Source organism: Lichenostomus cassidix, chromosome 7 (assembly GCF_008360975.1).
Source record: "Lichenostomus cassidix isolate B80296 chromosome 7, HeHo_3.0, whole genome shotgun sequence".
NCBI lineage: Eukaryota > Metazoa > Chordata > Aves > Passeriformes > Meliphagidae > Lichenostomus > Lichenostomus cassidix.
Window position 1 is genome coordinate 29,959,614 of NC_139488.1, and position 26,480 is coordinate 29,986,093.

Here is a 26,480-nt window from a genome sequence, read left to right on the forward strand (position 1 = left end):
TTTCTATAAATCCTGGAACCAAGTGACTTAGATCCAGATTTAAATTTCCTATGACGACATTTTGTCAGGAGCTGAGAGGCAGAGAAATGAAAACTCTAAATTGCTACTGATGCTTTTCAGAGATTCAGCTTCTTTGGCCCACAATGCAGAAGCAGGATAGTTCCAGCCATCTTTTTTTGTGAAATGGCAACTCCATTGCATCACTGCCCTGCCCAGCCCAGGAGGGTGGGGAGATCTTGACACCTTCTTCACAATATTCTGATTTTCCTGTAATGGAAGGCAGCATGTAGAGAATTAAAGAGAGATCAGTTTTTAAGCACAGGGTTTGAGTGCTGATTTAATGATACTGGTTGCTAGTCTTGTCATTGTTTTCCTCACAAAGGAAATGTACTTGTTTGAAGTCTGCAGTGTGTGAAACATGAGCCATCCTTTTCCATCTCCACCTCAGGAAGAAGGACAAGAGCCCTGCACAGACTCACATTCTCACCACCATCCACAGCTCTGCTTGCACCCCCAGGTTATGTGGAAACAGGGCAATTCAGCAGTGAAATGTAGCTTCCCGGGAAAGCGTCAGGAGCTGTGCCCAGAGCATGAACCAGCAGCTGCCTGAGAAAAGACCCAGAGATAAGTGCTGCACCTGAACAGCCTGGGTTGTTCCAGGAGCAGAGCAGCTATTTTCCCCTGATTATTCCCATCACCTGCCTTTTCACAGGGCTCATGGCAGAAGAAGCACAGGGGCATGGCAAGGCTGCAAGGTCAGAGCTTCTTCTTCCCCTTCAGACAAGAGAGCTCTGCAGAAGCCATGGGGTCACAGATGTAGAGATGTGAGCTTTTTTAGACATAGAAATGTACACTCAGACACACTTCAGAGCGAGTGGTGAGCTCTGTGAAGCTGATAAAGCATCTGGGAAAGTAAGAAATCCGTCAGGAGCTGTATAATGGCAATAGATGGAGTCCTGGAGCTCCCCACAGGAACCTCCCTGGTGGGGAGCTCTTTGCCTCCTCCCCCTTCAGTGTGCTGGGAGACAAAGTGTGAATACTTTGAAATAAAGAGGAGTCCATCAGTTTGAGCTGAGTTTTGGGCAAACCTGTATCAAATTTGGCTGTCATCCACAGCCCTATGAAAAGGTGCTATGAAAAAGTACAGACCAATGTGTGCAAAGGGTGAATATTGGGGCTCTCTCTTGTTAATGCCTTGCCTTTTTTTTTAATGTGGAAATCTGAATTTTAAAATGCTCTGAAGCTTGCTTTTATTTGGTTTACTCTAAAGGAAAGCAGAAAGGCTTAGATGTTATTTGAATGAGTAATTTCAGGGCTCAGAACCAGGAGGCAACTCACCATGAGGTCCTTATGTGACATGTCTCCCTGCAAAACAAATACATAAATATACACAAATAAAAGAAATTAGTTATATTTGGGAACGTTAGGAGCAGTACAGTATATTGATTTAAGAAATTATTTTTACCTGATTATCCAGCATTGCTCAGACAGATGAAGCAGTACTTTAAATATTTTTATATCAATATATTTAATAAAACTGCTGAACCACTTACATTGGTACAGAAAGAACCACAGAAGAGAGATTAGGAACTAAAAAAATATACTGCTGTGAAAGACTTAAAGAATTCAGATCTGTTTAGCATCTCAGGAAGAGAAGATGATTTGATTGCACAGCAAGTATTTTCATGTGGAGAAGACAGTGGATAGAAAAAGAACCTTTAATCTCACTGAGACAAGCAGGCAAGAGTTGTGCCTGGGAGCTGATCTAGAGGAATTCAAATGACAACTTGTGCAGATAGTGCTAAGTGTGACGATGATTAGCCTTTGGTATATAAAGAAACAGCAGGCAAAACAGTAGATTGTCTATCTCTTGATACCTCAGATGAAGACTGGCCCTCTAGGAGAAAGATGGTTGTGCTTTATTGAGCTTAATAGGGGAGTAACTGGATGTAATAGCCTGTGGTATACTGGAGATTGAGTGTGATGATCTAATGGTTCTCCTGGCCTTAAACTTTATGAATCCCTTGAAAATCCATGCAGGCAGAATCACAAAATAGAAAGGTTTACTGTAGCTCCTGAATGCTGCAAATGGTGAAATGTGCTCAGCTCTGCTCCCTGCACAGATGGAGTGGCAAACACCAAGTCAGAAAGGCTGGATAACAGCAACATTGACATCACAAAATTCTGGTCACCCTTCTCAGTGAAACCACTCATAACTGACACAAAACACCTTTCAGGAGCATGGGCTGTCACCCTTATTTGTTAATAAAAATGCTCTATGACATTGCTTTCCAAACAAACACAGTCTGGTAGCTAACTGTGAAGTAAAATGTGCTGTTACTCTGATAGTACTGTTTGCCCCACACTTCTGCATTTAAAATAAAAAATGTGTTTTATTGCTGTAAATTAAAACATACATTACTTTTTATAAATTCTTTGTTAATTAAGCAGGTTTAAAGGCTTGCATACATTGCATATGAATGTGTCCTTCTGAAGTGTAAAAAACCCTCCTAGTTTGTTTTGCCTCTCAAAATTCAGTACTTTATTTGTAATTGCTTTGGGGAAGGAAACAGCAAGATTCTGACCAACAGGGGAATATTTCAGCCCTCAGAGTGATCCCAGAGATGGGCTAGAAGTTAGAAGAATTTATTCAGCCAAATTTTCAGGTATTCCACTCCCCAAATGAGCAGCTGTACAGAGTAACTCATCTCATCCTTCATAGTTCATAGTTTCTTAAACTCTGCAACGCCTCTAGCATTTTAAGGATCTGCTAAATTCCTTAAGCTCCAGTTCCAGCTCTTGAACTCTGCATTGATTTTCCTTAAGTGTCCTCAAATAAAACATATAAAGTAGGCCCATGTCTGAAATTCATGTTCCTGCCAGGCACCGCTCCTATGATATATTGCAACAATTCATCAGAGAAAAGCAGCCCTGGTGATCTATTGCAGTAATACTGCACATTCTTGTAGGAAGGAATGAGCAGGAGCTCCAAACTGAGATCTTGAACAGCTTTTTGAAGCTATCTTCTGGCAAAGGTACTAACACTTATTGTGTTTGTCAAAAGACCAAATGTTGAATGCAACTTTTTGTGTGCCACTGGTGCACTGATTGGTTATAAACGTGATTCTGCTTCCTATCTGCAGGAAGGAATTACAAATATTCAGGATTTTTTGCAGAGGTCTGTAATTAAGGGCTAAATACACACTGATTTGAGCATACTGAAAATATGCTTTGCATTTAGAAAGAGAGAAATACATTTTTTAAAACTCCTTTTCTCTGATGTCATTTGAGTCAGAAAAGAGCAAATAAGTGCTACCTGTCAAAAGTGTAATGAAAACTGGGCCTCTAACATCTGAAATTTATAGTCTAATGAGGAAAAGCTTCTATACCTTATTCTATTTTTCTAGAGGAAAGGAATTAATTACTCACAGTTAGTCTTTTAGGCTCAGCAGTACCAGAAATACTTCTCCTTAGCGATGTTTTTACATGGACCTTTTTCACTGAGAAAACGAGTGTGTCTTCCCTCGAAGTCACCTTTTCTCAATAATTTCCTCTTTGATATCTTTTTTTCACTGACCTGAAAAATCTTGAGCCTTGCCTTAGAGTCCTGCCAGCCTCCCTCCCATGCTCACAGCAGCTGAGATTCAGCAGGTGGTTCCTGCAGTGATCCCTTGTGTTGTTGCCATGGCTCTTTCAGTTTGCACTCTCAGATGCTTGTGACTAACCCAGGGTACATTGAAATTTCACAGAATTCACACAGCCTGAAACTTGTGTCTTCAAACTGTTCTCCTGCTTTATTAGAACATCAAATAATGCTGCTATACATGGAAAAATAAATATTGCTTATCATACCCCACCCAGTACTGATGGTTTTTCCGTCTGAACACTTGGGTCAGTATGAAATCAGCTATGCCTTTATACCAGAAGACTAAAAGCTCACTTTTAGCCTCTGCCTCCACTCATTAAATAAAAAACTATACTGAGTCACCCACAAAACTACATTTCCTTTTGAGGCATCTTTGAGGTGGACATATTTTCTACAATTTGCTTTCTGTCTGGAGCTCAGCTCTGTTTCTTTCAGGACAAAAATATGACTATTGGTGCTCCACATTCCAGGTACTTGCTCTGGCAGACAGCTTTGTAAAAGGGATCTCTTCTTAATTTTGGTCAGAAGTTGTATGATGGAGCCAACAATCATTTCTGGATACGAGCTCCATCAAAACTTGTATGTTTTCACATGGTTCTGAATTACTCAAACAGGACTTTTTCTGAGAAAATATGCTGCCAGTAATATTTAAAGACATTTTAGCCTCAATGCTTTGGATTTGACCTGCCAGCACAGCCATGCTGCACTGCAAATGTGTGAAGCTGGGAATGAGCTCAAGGGAAAACTCTAGGTCTGGTCTCTTCTGAGTCTCCACAGTCAACTTTCCTGGGTCCTTATGATATTTGTTTTGTTTCCTACCCACAAGATTTTGTCATAACCTCTGCCTCTCTTTCAAACTATAAAGGAGAAAAATAAAAAAGCAGAAAGCCTAGTCTTAAAAAGAAAAAAACTTAGAAGGTAATAGCCCTTTTTTGTTTTCTTAATTTCATTTTTCCTGGACAGCCAACCTTGCTTGGCCCTCTTCCAACCTCTCTGTCCATGTTAGCACAAAATGTTGCACAGTCTCTTAAGGTTCAGACCAATTATTTCTATGGAGAGAAGGAGATGTACCTCTTTATGTAGCATATGTAATACACTATGCAAATTGAAAATACAAAGCAGATGAAAAATAACTGAATCTAACTGCCACAAGAATACAGATTTCTGAAGGTGTGGAAATGACCTGAGATGCTCACTGCTGCTGTAGCTAGGAATTTTTAAACTGATGACAGTTATTTTCTGTGAGACAGCCAATCTGCCAGCCTGGAAATTAACCTCAAGATTTTAATAAGCCTACAGCAGTGGGGTCAGGCAGGTGCCATAACCCCAGCTACAGACACTGCACAACCAGGAAGAGTCAGTTTGTTCCCTCATGAAGGCAAACTGGCTGGCATCAATCTTGGCTGGCATCTGATGGAAGAAGATTTTACTTCTTCCAGGTGCCACTCGGTTTCTTATCCATTAGATTTCTCTGATGAGTATATTTCTCTGATATTCTCTCATGAGCCATAGCAGCTTCATCAAGGGAAAAATTACCCATGTGCAGTCTGTGTTGCCTTGGCCTCTGCTGGCTGATCTTGAAATTAGCTGAGATGTCTCAATCTTGCTTAGCCACACCTAGCTTCCTCTAAGCTGCCTAGTTACATGATTCTGGCTAGAAGAGAGATATTTTTTGTATAACTCATTCTTTAGTGGGGCTGCACCCTGAACACTTAACTGCTCTGCACTGTCCCTAACTGCATAAATGAGGTGGAATTCCTATTTCCTCATCATGTCTTGGAACACATGCCCACTTCCTTTTTGTGCAGTAGTTTCCACTGATTTGCGATTTTGCCTTTTCATTCATATCTATATTGTTTGGAAGTACTTCAAAGTTAACATATTTAGGAGAATATTTCAGATCAGAAAGATTTTAGGTTGGAATCTACAGGCAGAATTTTTGTCAATTTTTGCTTCAGGCTCTAGGTAAAAATGGAGCCTTACTATAATAGTAATTATGGGTGGTTATTCCTCTTGATTAAAATTAAATTAAGCTGCAGTTGGCAACTAAAAAGATTAAATCATCACATAAAAACTGTCAGCCTTTCATTTTAAAACATCTGCTAGTTAAGCATGACAGTAGCACTGACGTGGAGTATTTGCCAGATACCTCATCAACAACCACCTTTGTATCATCAGATAATTGAGACAATATGGGCTGAAGTGAATCACATTTCAAATGTGACTGCATCTCACACACTACATAGAGCTTAGAAGCCTTCCTTCAGGTCACAGGTAAACAAATCCAATATTTTAGGATTATTTAAATCTTCAGATACAGCATTCTCTGGTGATAAGTTGAAAATACTTTTTGGTTGTATCAATATCCAGTGAATTGATGGTTGGGATCTAAAGGATTTATCTGGCTGCTCTTTTCTTTTCCTGGCCCAGGTTTTCAGTGTCTGTAAATCTCTACAATCCTGCTGATATCAGTACACCAGACTGATTTCTCTGGCTGACTTTTTCCAAGGGTATTTAGATGTTCACAAATTTCTGAGGACCTGACTACCATGAGCCACCATCTGACCTCTGCCTGTGTCTCCTCTGTACCAGAAGGTTATATATTTTGGTCGCAGGCATGAAGGGCTGTGTCAGCATACCCAGATCCCTGCCTGGAGCAATCTCTAGGTGAAGAGATCTCCTCTCTGTGATGTGCTGTGAGGAAATGCAGATCTGAAACTGCGGGTGCTCTTGGGAGAACCCAGTGTTGTAAGAAGGAAAACTCTAATTCTAAGCTGTGGTTATATTTAGATGTTGATTTTGATCTCTTGAAGCTACTCGTGAGGAAGGTCACACACATTCATGGAGTGCAAAATTTAGAAGCTTTTTGATGTACAGAAGTGGAAATAAATCGTCCCAGTTTTAAGCGGCTTTTTAATACAGTAATTTAGACTGAGAAATTGACCTCAGCCCTACTGCAGAATCTGTAATGAAAATGTGGTGTGAAGACTAGAAACCTTTTATTTTTAGGGCAAAAATTCAATGCAAAAATACTGTTTCAGTTTAAATTGTGAATGTTTGAACTCAGGCATGTCAATGAGTAGAGGTGGGAGGGATCTCTGCAGCCCAGGGCTCATCTCACTGGGGATCTGTTGCTCCTACTGAATTGCTTCCACTGCTGCTCCCCACACCAGGTGCTTCTCAAAATTAATTCTTTATTTGGAAATATCTTGCCTACCATCGGGCTTTTAACTTTTGCTAAACTGACAACTCAGCTGAGGCTTCTGGGTAATAAATATATGAATATCAGGACAACTTTAGAAATCTAGTGAATTTAGCTGGAAAACAATTGGTACTGTAGCTTTGAGAAAGAAAAGAAACTTAATTAGCTCTTCGACAAAATAGTTTCTAAAACTCAATACAGCACTGGCTTCTCTGCTTATTACCTACATGCAATGAAAGCACAAAGGAAAATAATTAAAGACACTGAGCAGTCATTAGAAGTTGCTGCCCTTCAGCACTGAGCTCCATTGTCAGTGCTCAGTGAGAATTGACTGCTCTCCTCAGTCAGCAAGATGGAGGTCAAGTGGAAATGACTCTTTTGGATGCTTTCTGAAGGAATTTGCCATTTCTACTGCTCCCAAACTTTCACACACTGGCTTCTGTGCTTCACTTAAGAGATCAAATCTATGACACTATATTTTATACTAAAATTGTGGAACAAAAATCCAGAGCTGCAGAAAGAATAATTTTATTCAATAATGTGATCGATTAAAATTTCATAGGAAAATCTTGGCCCATATGTTGCAACTCTCTGTTAACTTTTTTTAATGTGGAAATCTATTTATCAATACTTATGTGGGAATCTGACACAGGGATATTTACTCACAGTGAAGAAATCTGCCAGCAAACAAATGTCCTTATTTTAGTGCTTGACAGTCAAGTTAATGCCTTTTGTTAATTTGGAAATGTTCAGATGGACTATGTAATGTCATATGTAATGTGATTATTTATTGATGTACAGAGTGTTTATTCAGACATCATGGAGTATTATTATTATTGGTATTGTTATCATATTTTATTTGCTGACTGTTTTCAGTTGCCTGACATTTACAAACTTACACATCTCTCTATTAAAAGACTTGACCTCTTACACATTCTGCATTGAAAAAAAAAAAAAATACTCCCAATGGACTAGGAGTCCAGTGGATTTCCAGGGGTCTGTTTTCATCTCTGCCCTGCCATGTGCCCTCTGGACTGCTCTGTGTCTCACACCTCTTGGCTGTGACATATGAAATATCTCATGCCTCTTGGCCTGTGATATGTAATTGGTACAGGAAGGAAGGTTCACCACTCCTGGTTTCACACACAGCTACATGAATGACTTCATCCTAAGAACCTAGAATTGGGTATTATAGGTTATTTTGCAGCTGAAACACTCCACTCTCAATTTTCAACCCAGGCAGACATTGCTTTATATTATTTATGTTTTATAGCACCTTTCAAAAGAGAAAATTAAAATCATTACTCTCTTCTCTTCAAATGAAAATGTAGGTTGAAGCACTGCCTTCTGCATTAACCCAAAGTGCACATGGCTCCATCTGGATCATCAGATGGACTTTTTTCTTCCCCATCAGTTCAAAGGTTAATATTTGTTCTACTCTGTCTTCCAATTGGCTCTTTTAGGTTATCTGCTGCAGATCCTTATACATAGCGGGGAAAAACCCCCAAAAAAGACCACAAAGATTCTTTCCATGTCTACAAATTCTCTCCAGTGATAAAGAATCTCTCTCACCTTTGCTCACCTAGAGAGGTGATGTAGAACACTCCACAGGTTTAATCTCAGCTCTCAGATCCTCCTGCCATGTGTGTTGTATGGATCTTGTATGGATTTTGTTTCTGTTTTCCAAGGAAAGAGAATATCTTCCTCAATATGTTCTGACACATTCCAGGTCTCTCCTGTCTGTCCTCATGGTGATATTAAATACTCTACTTGAAAAAACTTACAGGCTTCAGCAGAGTAAGGCCAATGTGTCTATTAAATTGTTCTTTGCAATATGGGAGCTAAAGAAATGCAGTTAGTTCCAATATGAAATTATGATTGCTGCTGGAGTGAAGTGCACTTTCAAAGCAGAAAGGAAAATGGCCAGAAGAGATACAATCTCTTAAACTGTTTAAAATTAACATATTGTACTAAACCAAAATTAGGCATAATTGTAGCACTTAATATAACCTGTCAAGAGATGTTTTAATGAGCTCTGTTCAAATACTGCTGCCAAAGAACGAGATTTTTTTTCAGTTCTATTTCAAAAAGTAATTTCAAACCTTGAAATATTATTTTTTTGAATACTAGTAATGGGAAGCGTGATGTTTGCAAGGATAATCGTCATCCTATTTTGGCCTAATATGGTTTCTCTTCACATTTTTTCTTCATGGAGACAGATTCTAACCCCCAAAATAGCATGCAAATGCTTTGCAGAACAGAAAAAAAGTTTTCAATTTTATTTTGCTGTAAAAAACTCTAAATAATTAATCATACTTGAGGTGGTAAACCCAATAGATTTTTAAATACTATTTACTTAATAGTTTCTTTTTTTGACAGGGTATGAAGCACATAAAGTTCTTTTAAAATCTGGATAAAAGTGCTTGGACAAGTAGTCTGTTGATCTATTTTTATTACAAAAGCTTAATTAGTGCAAAAAGTAAGACAGCATCATAAATTACTTAAAATGTATTTTTCAGTTAGTAATCAAAATTAATTTGTTTAACACAGATCATGGTTTTCTTATTTACTGTGTCTGAGCTATTTTGCCCTGAATGTTTGCAGTTATCTCCCTGCTGGATCTACTCATACCACAGTACACCTTGTTCCTCTACTGCTCTCTGCATTGGTTCTCCTGACCAAACTGTTCTGCTTAATTCTGGATTTCAAATGTACCTTTAAAATTTTACAGGGGGTACTTTAGTGCTGAGTAATTTGCAAAGTACCAAATTTTATAGTCTATTTTTTCATCACGAGGATAACCTAAGATGAGTTTTATCTTGAACACCAGCTTGGTCTTGGGAAAAACAGAGTAGAACCACAGCGAAGCCTTTGCAAGGACTAAATGCAATTTCTGTCTTTTCCATAGGAAGTTGCATAAATGTACAAATAAATCTGCAATACAGTGGAAAGAAAACAGATACTACTGTGCAAATACCAGCACTCCTTATAAAGGCAGACTAGAACTGTATGAGATTCAAATGGAGTGGACCAGTGGTGAACTCCCTCGTGCAAACCAAGTCTATGAAACTGCATAAGGTCAAACAGAAGAATCCATTTAGGACATTATTTAATTAAAGTTTCCTCACCGCAAGTTTCTGTAAATAACAAGGAAAGTTATGCACTCTCAGGAGTGCAGCTCACACCTTCAGCAGTCAGCTTTCCAGTAGAAATAATCTCCACACAAATTACTTTCTGGAGATCATTAGGAGAATATTGTATGGTACCTTTGTTATTCTGTGGGAGTCTGCACATCTCCAAGGACAGGAGCTCTTGCTAAACAGTGGATATTTATGTGCAGAAAATCCAATCTATTTAATAGTCAGGAGATTTTGTGCCGTAGTTACCCAAGACTTCTCTCTTAAAAGCCAATCTAATGCAAAAACACTTTGGTAGGTTTGTTTCTTAAATAAAGGTATTCCCAACAAATAATACAGGTATTTCTGGGCTGCAGTGTTTATATATTTATTACATAGATAAAGTTGAGAAATTATTAAAGGACTTCATTTCTAGTTAGAAAGCCTTTAGCTAAGTCATCTGCCCTGTACTCTATCATAGGTATATCAAAGGCTTTTTCAGCATCAAAGGGTATGGCTGCAGTAATTTTTTTACCCTGTGTTCTTTGATGTGTTTGCTAGATTTTGATATTTTCAGTGGCTGACACTTTCTATCAAAAAACAGCCTGACACTTTCCATCAAAGAAGGATGGATGATGAATTTCCAAAGACCTTTTGCTTTCCTTATACCTTTGCAGATGGATAGTCCTGCAGAAGTTTACTCAGTATATTATGACCATAGTCAGAAATTTCATGTAGTTGTGATTAGGAATCCTCTGATCTTCAGCTGTTCAGATCCTTACAGTTATTATCTACACAGTTACATGAAAAACATGGAGAAAGGCTTCTGTTATTTTTTGTGGGTTTTAATACTTTATAATGGAAGTTCAGAGTTAGCAGTGTAATTCATTAGTTTTTTATGGTAGTCTCTTAATTTTATTTTTCTGAAGTGGCAAAAAAATTTAGGGATTTCTGTCCATCATGAACCAAATTATTTTTCCTATCAAGTTACAGTCAAACACACCAAAAGTTGGAATACTCAGTGCTTAAATGAATCAGTGTTAACAGAAATGAAGAAAGACATCCCAGACTTATTCCCAGCTCAGGGGGAAATGTCATCCGTTTTAGAATTAACATCTAGAAAGGTGGTTCAGAATAAAATGGGGAGAAGTGAAAACACACTCAGAATTGCATTTAGGCATCAGCTATCAAACTCATTTATAACCCTGAGAAGGGCTTTAAGAATTAATAAAATAAACATTTAAAATAAGCTTCCAGAAAGTGAAAAGGTGTTAACTGGTGAAGAGAAGAAAGTGAATTTGCTGGTTTTATGTCCTTATAGAAGAACTGGCATGAGATCTGAGAATACAAAATAAGTGTTAGCAAGGAACAAAACCGCGAACTTCAAAAATGTTCTAAAATTATCAGTGTTTATTTGAACGTTTGGGAAGTGATCATGAGTTTAAATTATTATACTAAGAATGCAGAAGAAAAAGAAATGTCTGAAATTCATGCAAGAAGACATTACTGAGTTTAAGGTTGATATGCTTAATCTCTGCACCTAAAACTGCTCTGGTTTGATTCTGTAAATGCTTCTCTGCCATCAAAAGGCAGGAAGCACTGCCAGGCCAGGGAACTTGAGACAGTGTCTAAGCTGTTTGCTGTCTTGGGAAAGAGGAAACAGAGAACAGAATTATGGAATTGTTGAGGTTGGGAAAGACCTTTAAGGTCACTGAGTTCAAAAATTAACCCAGCACTGCCAGGTACCCCACTAGACCATGTCCCCAAGTGCCACATCTGCACAGCTTTTGTCTCCTCCAGGGTTGGGCACTTCCCTGTTCCAGTTATATGGTGAACCATGTCATAATGTCAACCAGGTCACCATATAACAGTCAACCAAAAGATAATATCCAGGGGAGTCTGTACAATTCTGACTGGCTTTGAATACTCTTGTGTATTAAATATTGAAGTCAAAATATTTGTTTATTACAGATGCAAATTCTATGTAAAATTGCTAAGCCTAATGAAATTGATATAGATTCTTTAGATTTTAGTGACTGCAGCAATTGGATTTTTTTTTTTGCTTTAAAACAATTAAATTTAGTAAACTATTTCAGATAAACAATAATAGACCTCTTTTTTTCCATGCAAATGAACAATGACTTTTGTTATTAGGTTTAATTACTTCCAAGTGTCTAATATTTCTTCACACCAATGAAAATAGCCACCACATTAGTTGGTGCTGGTGCCTTAGTGGGATTACAGAAATTTCCATTGGGTTAATGATCTTAGGAACAAACATTTTGCACAATCTCAATATATGTTTTAGTCACTTAGAAAATAATCAGAAAAAGGTATGCTTAGGAATGCATTTTTCTATTTTCAGCAGGATCCACTGTCTGCTGTGTTCCACTGTCGAGTTTAAAATGACCTTTGGCTGCACTGTTCCTCACTGCTTGCCTTATTTCCTAAATTACTGTCATTTGTCAGACTACAAGATTTCTTTTGTTATTCTCTTAATGAATACAGACCCACCCCCCAAGTACTGAGCAAGTTTTGTTATCTGTAAGGACTTTAAGGTTCCTTCTGCCTACATTTTTCTGATAATATCTATTTATCCTGAAAGTCTCATGTGACCCATGTTAATTTTTTTTGGATGGGTTGTCCCTGCTAACCTTTCAGCCAGGAATCTGCAATATTTTTTAGCTCTTAAGTTGAACCTTATAAAAATAACACTGCTGATAGGAAAATGCTTTTCTCCCTCTTGATACTCTCAAGATATATTTCAGTTTTCTTTGCAATATTTGATTTTTTTAAAAAATCTTGTCAAAGAAGGAACGTATGAGGGGCAGTGGTAGGGGAAAAGGGCAAACAACTAGTCAATATTTTAAACATAAGAAAGATCCTTGCCTCAGGTTTACCAAGATATTTTGCATTGGTCTCATTGAAATTAATAATAGCATCTCCAGTACACTGAAAGGATCAGAGTTCATTTCAGTGCTGAGTGCTTTTGAAACTCCTTTCCCATTTCTACTTAGCAGTCACCTTAATTTTCTTTTCCCTGAGTTAGTAAACAGCTTTAAAAACCCTCATTAAAAGCAGCACACAAACCTGGCAGGCTATTTGCCCACTTCCAGTTGGAAGATGTAGAAAGAGGCAGCCAGACCACCTGCCATTGCTTAAATCACTGCCACTATTAGGTTAATTTTAATTCACTTAAGTTCAGCCCATGGCTGCCTTTCTTTTTCCACCCAGATAAGCAGAGGAAACAGGTGGAGGTTTTTATTAGTGTAATTAGGTGTATCTTAGCAATGTGTGAGGCAGAGCAGACTGTGGAGGAGGAGGGCTTGTCCTGCTGAGCTAGGTGGGTGTGAGTTCACTGCCCTTGCATAATGTGGTGGTTTTAATGGTGTCAACACTGAGCAGAGGCTGAAATATATAGAAGTGGGGTAGTTTTATTGTCGTGAAGGATAAAATGCAAGCTCTATAGTAGTAATTCCTCACACTGGGTTATTTTAGACAGTTTATTCCTCCAGAAACATTTGTAAAGCTTCAAAGCTGCCCTGAAACCTTCATCATTTGAAGTCCAGCGGCATTTTGGCACAGTTTCCAATGTTAACAGGGTGCCCTTTTGGGCATCCCCTGCCGAGGTGCCAGGAAACACCTCCACTTCATCTGCCCCCTGAGAGCCTCACTGAAGCCAACACAAAAATCTAATCCACCTCTCTGTTGTTCTAATGCATTAAATTGCTGAGATTAAAAAGAAAAAAAAAACCAACAAAACAGTGTAACACATTTTTAAAGGCATTAATTTTCTTTCACTTCTCATTTCTGTCACTGTGCTCTTATGGAGGAGGCCCTGTTTGTTTAGTATTTGATCTCTTCTATCACTGTTGTCAATGCTTGACAAATTATGCTGAATATTAGTAAATTTTGCAGGACTTGAAGAAGATAATTTTCACAGGAATTTTTAAGAGTGTGATGAACGCCTTTAGTAATTTTATTTTTGAAGTTAGGTCTCCTGTGTTTATTCATTCTTTCGTTTTTGCTGTTTGCACACAATAGTGAGGAGATTGCATTTCTTAAATCCTGTTGAGCTTACAGTTATTCAAAGGAAATACTTAAAATTCATAGACATTAATTCAGTAGTATTAACAATTGTTTGTTAAGTTAATACTTAGACACAAGAAAGCTACTTTACAGCAATAAAAGCTATGTGAACTCAAGTTACTGATAGTAGTATCAAATATGACACTAGAAAGAGTATGGGACTGAAAACTGAAGAGCTTAGTGTTTAATTTTTGAATAATGGGTTGATTTAAGTACTCATTTCCCCTGATATTTAAGTACCTTTAATGCTCTGAAATTCTCAGTGAGAATGATGACTGTTGTAACAAAGTAAAATAGAAAACAATTTCCAGATTGCTAAAGATCCTTTTAACTAAACTGAAAACAACTCTTCCTTTCTCATTACTTATAGAAAATGAACTTTTAAAAATAGTTTCATTAGTCCTTTTCTGGCATACCAGGGAACCTTTGCTCAGAAAAACTCAAACTGATCTATGGACAAGAAATAATTGCTGTTAAAAAAGGCAAACAACATTTTATCTCACAGATAAAATCATAGACATTGTCTTTGTATTACCTAAATATGAATCAGTAAAATTGGTGTTTCATAACTTAAAACTTGGGATAAATGTTTTCAGCAGAAATCAGTCTTTTAAGAAAAGGCAGTTATAAACTTCACCCTGCCCTCCCAACCCTCATGGTGATCTCAACTCTGAAATAGCACAGAGGAACCAAAATTCCCATTCTCCTCAGTAACAGGACCTTGGCCAGGAGAAGCAAAGGCAACAATCTTTGATTTTAGTCACTTGGGATGTGATTCCTTCTTTCCCAGAGGTTTTGTTTTAAGGGAGGGTGAGCTATGAGCATGTATTCAAGTGCAACATTTCACAGGAATATTTGAAGGCCTTGTATGCAGTTATAAAGTGCTTGGAGCTTTTCTTTGAAACCATAATGAACCTCATTTCTACCATTTCCCAGTTAAAGGAAATGTGTTAATAAAACATTTGAAAAGCCATTAGGTTTAGAATCCCTAAATTGTTTCCCACATATTTTCCAGGGCCCCTGTAGTTGTTTTTGTTTGTTTATAATTATATTTTAATTTTACGTTTGCAGTTTTCTGTGTTCTTACAATTAGTCTCAATAATTTAATCTGTTAACTCTGTAACTTTTACCCACCCTTTCCTTCTTGCTTTTCCAGGCTATGTTGTAAAATTCATAAACCTAGTAAATTAAAAATAGATTCATATGTTTTGCACTTGAGCTGAAGTCTTTAGGTACGCCAATTCACTTAATATGAAACATGTTAAATACTTTATTTTACCTTAATGAGTGCCTTGTTCCTCCCTCTCTCACTTGCTCTCTTTCAGCCAAGTGAAACAAGAACACTGTTTCCTTCTTTCCAGTTTAAATACATGAAGCCATTATTTCTGCTCACACATGCATATTATTTCACAAACACTCTTCTAGTGCATTGCCTTTTGTTTAAGAGGAATGAAAATAATGTAAGGCTCATAAAGAAAACTCTATTTCAAACTTTGCTGAGGTTTTGCTGTCAGTGGATTAATGCCCTGCCTACCCTCCACTCTTCCCCCACTCCTCTGAGACCTGACCTTAATCCCAGTTTTGACAACAAGCAAAATGTATGATGGTTCCAGATGAGTTCCCACATTTGTACCCTTCGTAAAACTGCCAATCAATTAGAAATAGCCAAATTTTTATCTTTCAGCAGACTCCTCCTGAGCTGAACTGAGCCTCCTTCTGAGGCAAATGTGAGATCAGCTTTGTCTTCCCCTGGCATCTTCCCTCATCCAATCCACTCTTTTCTAGGACATGTCAATATGTCCTGGGAGACAGCAGGGCACCAGAATGCTCCTTACCCTCCCTAGGATATGGATACAATTCCTGGGCCTTGTTTTTTCTGATTGCTGTGATAAATTACCTATTTTTATAACCACGTTGTTTTATGAATATTTCATTTTATGCAAAGCACTTGTCCTGCTGAAAGCAAAAGTAACTGTTCCATATTTTTAGCTTTGGTTGCTAAAAGATAGGTTCACTTGTTTCAAACACCTGACAGAAGAATGCTAATTTATGTCAGTCTTTTAGCTGTGGGATTGATCTGCAAACGTATTTCTTTCGAAAACTTTACCTTGCCTGTAGATGTCAGAAATGTTTTCCATGCTTCCCTTTCACATAGCTCTGCATTTTAATGAGTAACTTCAGCAATTATTATGGGGTTTCTACATCACTTTTATGCATTGAGAAGTTGGAAACTATACAGGATGAAGAGAGTTAGAAATACCCTGTGTGGTTCTTTTTTGAATTTAATTATCTAAATGATATTTCTCATAGTTTTGTGTCTTTTTATGTTTATTTTTTAAAAGTGTTTGTTTCTCTGATATACTCAAACATCAATTAAAGGAATTAATCAACGGATTAACCCAGTAAATTACTATAAATCAAAATCAGTTTTAAAACTAATAGTTATCACAAAGTATCATGGAAATCTGCCATGATGTGGTGATAAGTATCTGATAGCCAAATTGAGTATTGGTTACTTTTCAGCAGAGAAATGTAAGAGAGACTTATGCAGGGGCTCCTACAAACTCCATCTGTGGAAGAAATTAACTGGTGCTGGATCTTAAAATTGGTCTCATATGGCACGGGGTTTTTTTATTGTCTGGGATGTAATATTAAAGAATGGAAATTTGACTGTAATTTCCCCGTTTAAATTTTCATAACACTTGGATCTGTAGTATTCACATGAGGAAAAAATTTTGGAAGGAGCAATTGGAGCCATGTTGCTAATTAGTTAATAACAGCCACTGCTGGCAGCTGGGTTGGTGCTACTCTGCTGGTCCATTCTGCCCAGGATTTGCAGTGCTGCACAACACAGAGCTGAGGGCAGATACTGCTACAAGTCCATGTGCACAATGTTCTAATGGTTCTTGGCCTGTATCAGTGAGATCCCCTGCTCAGGGTTATTAGTCCAAGCATATAAATCCATGCATTAGCCTTCAGAGAGCCTTATTCCCATTAGGAGAATCCTTGGCAGAGGAAATGAGGTGCTTCAAGGAGCAAGAGCTCAGCCTGGTTTCCAGATAGATATCAAGACCTTCGTTCAGCTTTTCTCCTTCAAACATCAGTCATGAGTTCTCAGCTCTGTGTCTTGGGATCCCATGTGTCTGCTGAGCCCCAGCCTGAGGGTGTCCATGAAGAAAAGCCAACTCTTTTATGGGTCATTTGGAATCAGTATCCATTTCAGATTATATTTGCTCTGCTGTCTCCTAACTGAAGGATACATGCAGATGTACAAAGTCAAGAGAGACAGGGAACAGAATTACAGGACAAGTACTGATTTGACCCTTGAAGGCACCAGAGGCCTTTTCCATAGAAATCCACTCAATAAAAAGTAGAGTTCCTCACCTCCCACCCACTCTTTGTGATCAAAGTCTGGAATCTGCCTTGTCTATACACATTAAAAATGTGCCTTCCAAATTTCCTTACCTTATGGAGTGAGGGTATCCTATTAAAAATCTCTATTTTGGGTTGGAAATTCCCATGGCATCTCTCAGAATAATATTTTCAGAGCTTAACACATCATGATTAGATCATGCTGTGCTTTCTTTATGTACCATCAGTAATCTCAGAGCAAATATACTCCAAAGTCAGACAAGACCTTGATGATAAAAACCTTGAAAGAGTTCTCTGTACTCTGACAATCTGGACAGGCACTGATAGGAAGAGGTAAAATGTTTATGAAGAACTCCTATTTGCAGCACATATTCTAAGCCTGGTACTGAATAAACCATCACAGTTATTTTTTTAATAATACCAAGAACAGAGTTCTTCATTCCTCCCAAAAATGAGTTGGCTCTTTGTCTCTTGTGGAACTTAAAACCCAGAACTGCAAAGATAAAAAGGCATTAAATAAAGGGTGCAAATGTGATGTGCTGAGGAAGGTCAGTGCTCCATGTTATGGGGTTTATTTGGGTGTAGGAGGATGATTTGGGGGTTGAATTTGTTCCAGACTCCATATTAACAAAAATGAACCCAGGTTCTTTTTCTTTGGGATTCCAGTTTTTCAGTAGTTGTTTTGCCAGTGTTAATTTCTGATTCACATCCACTAAGGGAAAGAGAAGAAAGATAAGGGTACCTTGAGAGTAAAGAACATGATTTCTATTTCTGTCAAGTGTTGTCAGTGAGGGTCTTTTTAATTTATTTGTTTAACACTTCTATCTGCATAAATTAGCTAGAATGTCTGAAGTGATGCACCTTTATTCTTCTTATCTCACTCTTTAAATTCCCTCCTTGCACTGCCAATGCTTAAATTGTAATTTAGGTTAACTATTGAAGAGAAAAGAGGGACTAAAACCCTTTTATTAAGTATGTTTTATTATTTCTGCTACATTTACCAAAGACAGTCCCATAAACATACCCATTTTGGCAGCAGACAAGTCCTTTTAAGTTTTCTTTTGCTGGAAATACTTCTGTTGAATCCTGAATAGGATCAATAAATGTATTTTTAATGCACAGGAGGTTACTTTTTATTTAAGCAGCAGATTCTTAAAATATTTAACATCCATTCCATTCTCTGGTGAAATGCTCTTCTGTTTCTTTGCAGTACATTTTGACCTTGGTATTATTGCAGACTCTATTTCTGTTTTGTCTCATAGCAAGAACGTTCTGAAAAGAGATGGCCTCTTATTAAACCTATCTGTTGTGGAAGCATAAAAAGATAATGCTAATGTACAGCTGGTTCTAGAGGTCAGATCTTTACAGGGAAGACCTCAGAGAATAGCTAATATCAACAATGCTGGTTTGAATTGCATCAGCTGAGTGTCTGACCTATCCTCTTCAGTGAAATTGCACAGCACTTGCGAAAAGCTTCTTTCTGAAGATTTCCCCCAAGGCTCCCAGGGAACACCACGTGGGTGGGCTACTTAAAACATTGTTCTGCAAACCCTCATTTGTGCAAATAATCCCATTGAAGCAGATGATTTTTATTACTGGGTTTAAGCCTGGGTGTCTGATCACATGAATGGAGCAGCCAGGGTTGTCCTCTCCAATCTGGAGAGCGAAGAATTATCACAGTATAGAGTTCATAATAGAAACTCCCCTAATCTTTCCTCCACCCTTCTAGTGAAGGTTTTATTTGGAAGGATATGATGGATTTTTCACTGTTCTGTGGTTGGCTCTTTGCTAATGAGCAGAAAGCATCTGATCTCATTTGTTTTTAGAACTATTTGTAAGGAATATTGCTGTTTCCTCCATTCTTTCCCTGCCATCTGTTTGTTCATAATATCAGCTGAGATTCACATATTCAGTTGACTAAAAACTGTGGGTTGGGGTCTTTTTGTTTGTTTTGGTTTTTGGGATAACAAGAAAGAATAAGTTGTAGAGGAAGCAAACTATATTTACTGCTCCTAAATTCAGCAAAGCAGTTGCTATTTGCCAAACTTTTAAAAGATGATCAGCAGAAGTTTGTAGCCAGAGGGTCTGATGAATTATAGAGACTGCTTCTTCCTCATGAAAAGATCTGCAAAAGTTTGGAGGAAAAAAAAATGAAATGTGTCTGAACTCTGAACATTTCTACTGTATCCATACAGCCTGACCTTCAAAAATTCATGTTATGCCAAAAATTATACTTCCAAAATCGACTTGTTTAGGAGTTTCTTTGCAAAAAGCTTCCAGGGACTTTTTCCCAGTGTTATAACAAATGGAACTAACAAGACACCACAGTTCTTCTGGGACTTGACCCAAGACCTGCCTAACTGAATTTTTCAGACTCCAAAGCCAGGAGGAAACATTAAATTGCCTAAACTCCCTGTGTAGACTGGTCAAAGGACTTCACTCTTTTAATTCTCTCCTGAATCTAGGGAGGTGCATTTGTAGTAAAAATAGCTTTGTAGAGAAGCTGCAGATATTCCTCTCTTTGCTCCTTTCTCTCTGTCAGTTGAGTTTTCAGCTTCAGTATTCATGGCAGATGTGGACCAGGTGTTACTGTACTCCTGCTGAGCACTTGTACAAAGCCAGTCTACAGCAATCCATGTATACTTGAGTGAATTCCCTATTTATCCCTGGTGCAAGGGGTGATATTAGCTATGGTGGGACCTCCATACAGCTGCTGTCATCCTGCAGGGTCTTTTGACCTCACAATAAAGCCATTTTTACACATCAGTATTTGGTCTGGCTTCCATAAGTGTAATAGCAGAGTTCCAATATTTCAAGTGTCACTTGAGAAAATGCCATGAGAGGAGGAATTTTTGCCCCATTTTTATTGGTATTTTTTGTCTGCCATTTGTAAAGCTTAAGCAAAGAAATCTTAAATCTCTTTCATGCTCTGATATTTCTGTACAGCAATCTCTGGATTTTTTTGGCACTACAACAAGCTGTACATCACTTTTCCTGATGATAAGGATGACTACAGGAGTGTGTTGTAGTAAGAAGGAAATTACATATGGCACCCCGAGATTTACAGTGAGATGGATAACACACTTCAGTCTGCTTGAGCAGATACTAAGTTATGAGCCTGAAGGTCAACTGATCCCAGAAAAGGATTGTGAATTCTGCATGCTGGAATGATCTCTTCCAGTCTCAGATCCCTGCTGTGAGTGCTGTGGTGTGAGGAGTAACTGGTGCTGTGAAATAGCAGTATTTCAGAAGTGCTTCCAGGCCTTTCTTGCTGTGTCACATCTCCACCAGCCCCAGAGCTGCCCTGTCTGACAGTTTTATTGCCAGAATCGGGGAAGAAGTGCTTCATCTCCCCCATAATGGATATATTGGACATGGTATATTCCTTTTAGCCTGTGACAGATCCAGACTGAGGAATTGTGTTGAACAAAGTGAATTGTGTTTAATCTGGACATTGAGGTGCCTGACTGTGTACCCAGAAATCTCCTCTGTCTCTTGGTTCTTAACCTGTTTTAAAAAAGCAAATTGGTTATGAGAGAGTGGTGAGCTCCTTTTCAGTATCTTTAGCTGGAACGTTGGACATTCCTGTCTCTTCCATGAGAGAAATGGCTCTTTTGGGCTCCTTGTTCCTGGTATGATATGCAATAGGATTTGCCAATTCCAAGTCATTGGATAGATGGAAAGAAGGGTAAAGTTCATATATTCCTTAGTTAAATCTTTGCTCCATGCACACACCAAAAATTTTCACAATTTTCTTGCCTTTATGCTTTCTCATTAGCTTTCTCTTATTTTAATTTTTATTTTCCCCATCTTATTGGGTTTTTTTTAAATCACAATTTTAAAAAAAGTATTTTTATCAAATAAAAGCATTTTTTAATCACAAATTAAGGAGGAAAGTGAAGATTCTGTCTGATTTCTAAGGTTTACTTCACAGTCGCTTACACTTAATGTCTTTTCATATAGCCTGATGCAGGGAACCTCATCTGTCAAAACTTCAGAGGATTTTTCCAGGCCAAACCCAAGATGTAGGATTACTTCTCTGTTCTACCCAACTTTTCTTTAATAACTATTATTTCCCAATGCTTTCTTTCTTAGGAAATTCAAGTAACCTCAGAGTTTCAGCAATTAGTCAGACTAACTAAAAGTGTCTAAAATTAGCTCTGTCTGCTTATGTGTTTTTCTGATTCAAACTCTGATTTTTCAGAAGTTGTCAGAGGAATGGGAAGAGAGGGAAAAAAAGGAAAAAAATCTCAAATTGGAAAAAGTTGTCCAGACTGTTCACCAAAGAAGAAACTCTAAAGATTGTGTCTATTCTTCTTTCCAGTCCATTTGGGTTTGCATCAAAGTTCTCTGGTAATTCATAGATTAATAACAATGCTCCTGGTCTTCACAATATTTCATATATAAATGCAGCCAAGATGAAAGTTTTGTGGGCAGCCTTCAAGCAAGAAAATAACTCTTAAAAACCATTTTTAAAAAAAAATTCAGTGGCTTATACAGTTTAATAGAGTTGGAGGGGAGGCAGTTCTATTGCCTGATGCTTCTTTCCCTGCAAGACAATTAAATATATTTCTTAAAAATAATTTTTTTCCAGATTAAAAACCCCAAATCTCTGCAGCTGGAATACCTAGAGTCATTTCAGCTGACCTGAACTATTTAATCAGACAAGGATAAGGTATTGATATTTAGGTAATTTTAAAGCCCATTACTGTAATTCAATTTAAACAAATTTCAAACTGAAATGGTCTTTTGTCAAGCCATGTATTGAAACAGGTTTTGAAAATGGAAAACATCCTTTTACAATATTTGAAATATCTATCTGATTCAAAGGCTTTTTCCAGGTCTGTTTTGCAGACAGATCTGACTTGACTTCATTAAAATTTTCAGTGATGTTAAAAGAGTTTTTAAAGGAGTAAATGATTTTTTGTGGCAATGTTCTTACAGTTCTCTTGACCTGCTTAAATTGCCGAGGTCTGTAGTGTGAGAGGTGCTTGTGCTGAGTAAAGACAGTGAATCTTGGCTGAATCCTGCAGGAATAACATGATGTAAATAATAATGGGAATATCTGCTTCGATTTTATTATACAGAATTCCTGTCAAGGGTGTTGCATTCCAAGGAGCACTGCCTCTCCTGTGCCTGCAGCTCCTCACTGGCACGGGGAGTTGGCATTGCTGTCCTACTGTAATTTGATATATAATGAATTATGCAAGCAAGGGTGGAAAACCATTTCCTGGCCGGAGGGAGGGATGCTATGGATGTGCCTTTGGCTCCCAGCAATTGCCCTCATTGCTCTCTCCTTAAAAGGTACAAGGATTCAGTGCTATAATGAGCCTTTCTGCAGACTGACACCTCTGACAAAGCCATGCCTCTCTACTCCTGATTTACTGTTCATTACTGTGCCCCTTTTGAAGGACAGATGTGCTACTTAATTACTGGAAATGGCACAAGTAGGTCGGTCACACGTTGCTGTTCATAGTGCCAGTCTGAGACAGAGCTTCCCTCCAGGCTTGGCTCTGTCACCTCTGCCATGATGAAAAATTGAGATTTTTGTTTCCTTTTTCAAACTGTACAAGATATTCTAAAATAATCCAATCCTGCATTTGGTGGTGTTGCTGAGCGCGTGCTTTGTAATTTGATTTAAAAATATTTGCCTCTACATGCAATTAAATTTGCCCTTAAAGTCTGATTATCTAACTTAAAAGCAATTTGATAATGCTTCAGACCTTTAAAATATATTTTCCCTTTTTCCAGGCTCTCTTGGTAGATATATTTTAAAGACAATTTTTATATACATTTTTGTCAGGTGATACAGGGCCAGAAATTGTACACACATCAGCTCTGTTCTGAAGAGTCTTTTAAAGGTTTCCAGGTACTAATGAACTGAGCTTCTGAAGCAATGAAGAATTTTCCTTGTAATCTTACAAGAGCTCTTCACCTGCCCTCTCAGCACTTATCTGTGCTGCTGTTTAATATTTATGCCAGAACCTGATGTACATTGATTGTGTTTGGATCTGGCTCAAGGCTTCAGCAGATTTAGTCTTGATGAACAGCAATGCCAAGGATAATGGAACCAAAACACAAATACCCATAGACTTGCTGGTTTTCCTTCTATACCTGAAGGTGCAGATTGTGCTCACAGGCTGTGTCCATGGGGTAGATGTACAGATGCCTCCAAGCACCCCTGTGCACAAACACATCATTTTCCCATCCCTAGATGTGTTCAAGGCCAGGTTGGAAGGGGTTTTCAACAACCTAGTCTAGTGGAAGGTGTCCCTGCCCATGGTCTTTAGGTCCATTCCAACCCAAACCATTCCATGATTCTGTCACCATTTCAGACTGGATTTGCCACACTCCTGTGAGTTGGTACAGCGTAAAAACTTAACTGATTGAATAAGTTTTAATAAATCCTTTCATGCAATATTTAAAAAACCAAACCGTCATCAACAAGGTACATCAAAAGATGTAGTGCTTTGTGGTTTTTGCATGGTCTCTTAGTTTAAAAGAGTTTTCCAGAGCCAGACTCCAAGGGTGATTATTCCATGGGCATATGCGATTAAGTTTCTCCTACAGATAAAAAAATGTAAATCTCTGTCCACCAAAAGACACCTCATGTTGAAAGAAGGAGAAGCAAGTATTTGTAAAACAGCATTTAAAAGTTAGGATTTTTTTTTTTTTTTGTGAAATGCTGTATTTTGTAGCTGCTTTCTCACGGGGCAGTGCCAGCAGATGTCAGTGCCAGCCCCACTGGTGTCCTTTGTGCTCAGGTACACGGAGGAAATTGCTTTCCCTTACAGAAGAAACTCTCTGTCAAGTCGATGTTGTGTTAAACAATGGATGTAGGTAAAGCTTTTGAGCCATCACTTTAAATTCTGCCTCAATGCCAAGACTACTGTGAAGTGTTTAAAAAAGACACTCGAAAAATAAGTATAATCACCTTGAACACACACAGAGTATCTTTCTTCTGAGGCAGCATTCTTAAGAGTCATGGCAGGAAAATTTTCTTTCTTCAATTGGTCATAAAAACGTCTGCCAGAAATGTGAATGTGCTGCTCCCACGTGGGATGGAGAAGATGCATTTTAGTCCATGCTGTGGGTGAAACTGGTTCCCCTTCAAAATCTTTTATCAATGTCCTGCCTTGAGATCTCAAATTCAAGTTTAAATTTCATGAGTTCCCTCTAAAATGGGGACAACATTTCAGGCTTGAATAATCACATATTGTGATTATGTTATTATTTTGGTCAAAGTTTGAACTTGATAGTCTTGGAGGTATTTTTCAACCTTAATGATTCTACGATTCTATATTACTTATCTTTCATGTCTGAAAACATGACTCAATATTTGGATATTGGTCCTCATCATGGAAGGTTTAAAATTTGAATAGTCTGCTTGAAACATCACATACCAAGTTTCGTTCATCTTCTGCATTATTTTGAAATCCAATAGAGCTTAAATTTAATAATATGACCAGCTACTGCTCACTGCTGCAAAGTGAATAAACCTTTGAGCAGAAATCTGCTCTACCCCTACAACACCATTGATTATTTCTTATTTATGTTCCTGCCAGCTGCTTTCTGTTAGTCCGAGACTTATCTGATCAGAGCTGCAAAAATGTGCATTTATTGTTGTCCTTATCCTGCTCTGTCCTCTTCCCTAATCCTTTCCTATCAGAGCTATCTGATTTGCTGGAGGTTATTCCTGCTGCCAAGATTTCTTCCCATGCCAGATCCAGCTGGATTTCTATAGATTCTACTCTCCATTCATGTTTACTCCTGAGTGTGGAAGCTTCCCACTAGCAGTTAAAATTAATTTTATTTTCATTTGGACCATTAAATTGTCATTGTAGTCAGCCTTTTTGCCCAATTTCTATTGCTTGTGCTCATAAATCACACAGATTACAACATTCCTGAAATCTTGCAATATCTCATATTTCCCTCTGTTGAATGAAGCCAAATATTCTGGAATGTTGAGTTTTACCTGAGTTCACATCCCACACTCTTCAACTTTCCTCCGAGACCTTCTATTGTTTAGCAGTGCCTTATGGAGATTTCTTTCCATGTCCAAACCATCAGACCTGCAAAAGGCAGAGAGGTTCTCCAGCACTCCTGCCCCCAGTTGAGCACATGTCAAAAATCTGCCTTCAAGGGTGCTTGGCTTTTCCTCAACCAACTTGTTTTAGCAAATTCAACTTTTGCACCATAACTTCCAGGCAGAGAAATGAGTCAAGTTCTTCATAAATCTTAACAAAGTTTGTTGCTTGGTGTTTGTGTGAGTTACACTAAATAACTAGTGACCTGTCAGCTGAGTTCTCCAGAGCTCTGGTAGATAATCCAATATATTCGCATCGCTGTTAGCATATTTTCTCTGACTATCTAATTTATGATTCATTTCTACATATGAATATAGTCTCAATGTCTTCAAAATATTATTAAAGTATTTTATAAAAATTCAGCTGATTTAAAATGTTTGGAATTCCTGGAAGGGGTGGGATCAAAACTGTGGAAATTGGACTGGTAAAGGGAAATTACTTGCATGGGTTTGCTTGTGACTAGATGCTCATTTTGGATTCATCCCTCCTGCCTCTGAGCTTTGATTTACACACAGATGTTCTTACCTCAAATGTTGAGATTTTCCCTTCTCACACAGTCCAAGGCATCTGAGTTTCTCACTGAGGAACCACTGCAGTTACCTGTGCTGTAGATGAAGGCAAAATGGTAATTACAATGGTAATTGTAACGATTGATCTTTAAAAAAAAACAACAAAAAACTCAAAGCCTCAAAGAATGGCCTTCAGCTTCAGTTTAAAATGAATTTGGGTTCACAATGTATCAAAAGGGTTTTTTGGCCTGTAAATTTTATCTCATATCCAAGGACAGATTTCACTTGTTGATACATTTATTTTCACAATAAATAAACTGTTTGCACAGAGTGGTAATAAATGTGAGAGAGCAGGGAAGTGGAATACCCATTGGTACTCTTGTGCAGGGCTGTACCACCCCTTTAGCACTGTGTTAATCAAGCTGTCACCATGGAACAGGGAAATGGTTTTAACAGCTG

General features: G+C 38.0%; 1 long non-coding RNA gene across 1 annotated transcript; it reads right to left on the reverse strand.

Annotated features, from left to right (window-relative positions):
- Positions 1-21,300: 21,300 nt before the first annotated feature.
- Positions 21,301-26,119, reverse strand: LOC146434892 (uncharacterized). The gene is made up of 3 exons (XR_014853305.1): positions 26,038-26,119; positions 25,401-25,497; positions 21,301-21,974 (listed from the first exon to the last, which is right to left on the reverse strand). It is a non-coding gene; the product is annotated as an uncharacterized LOC146434892 (long non-coding RNA).
- Positions 26,120-26,480: the final 361 nt, after the last annotated feature.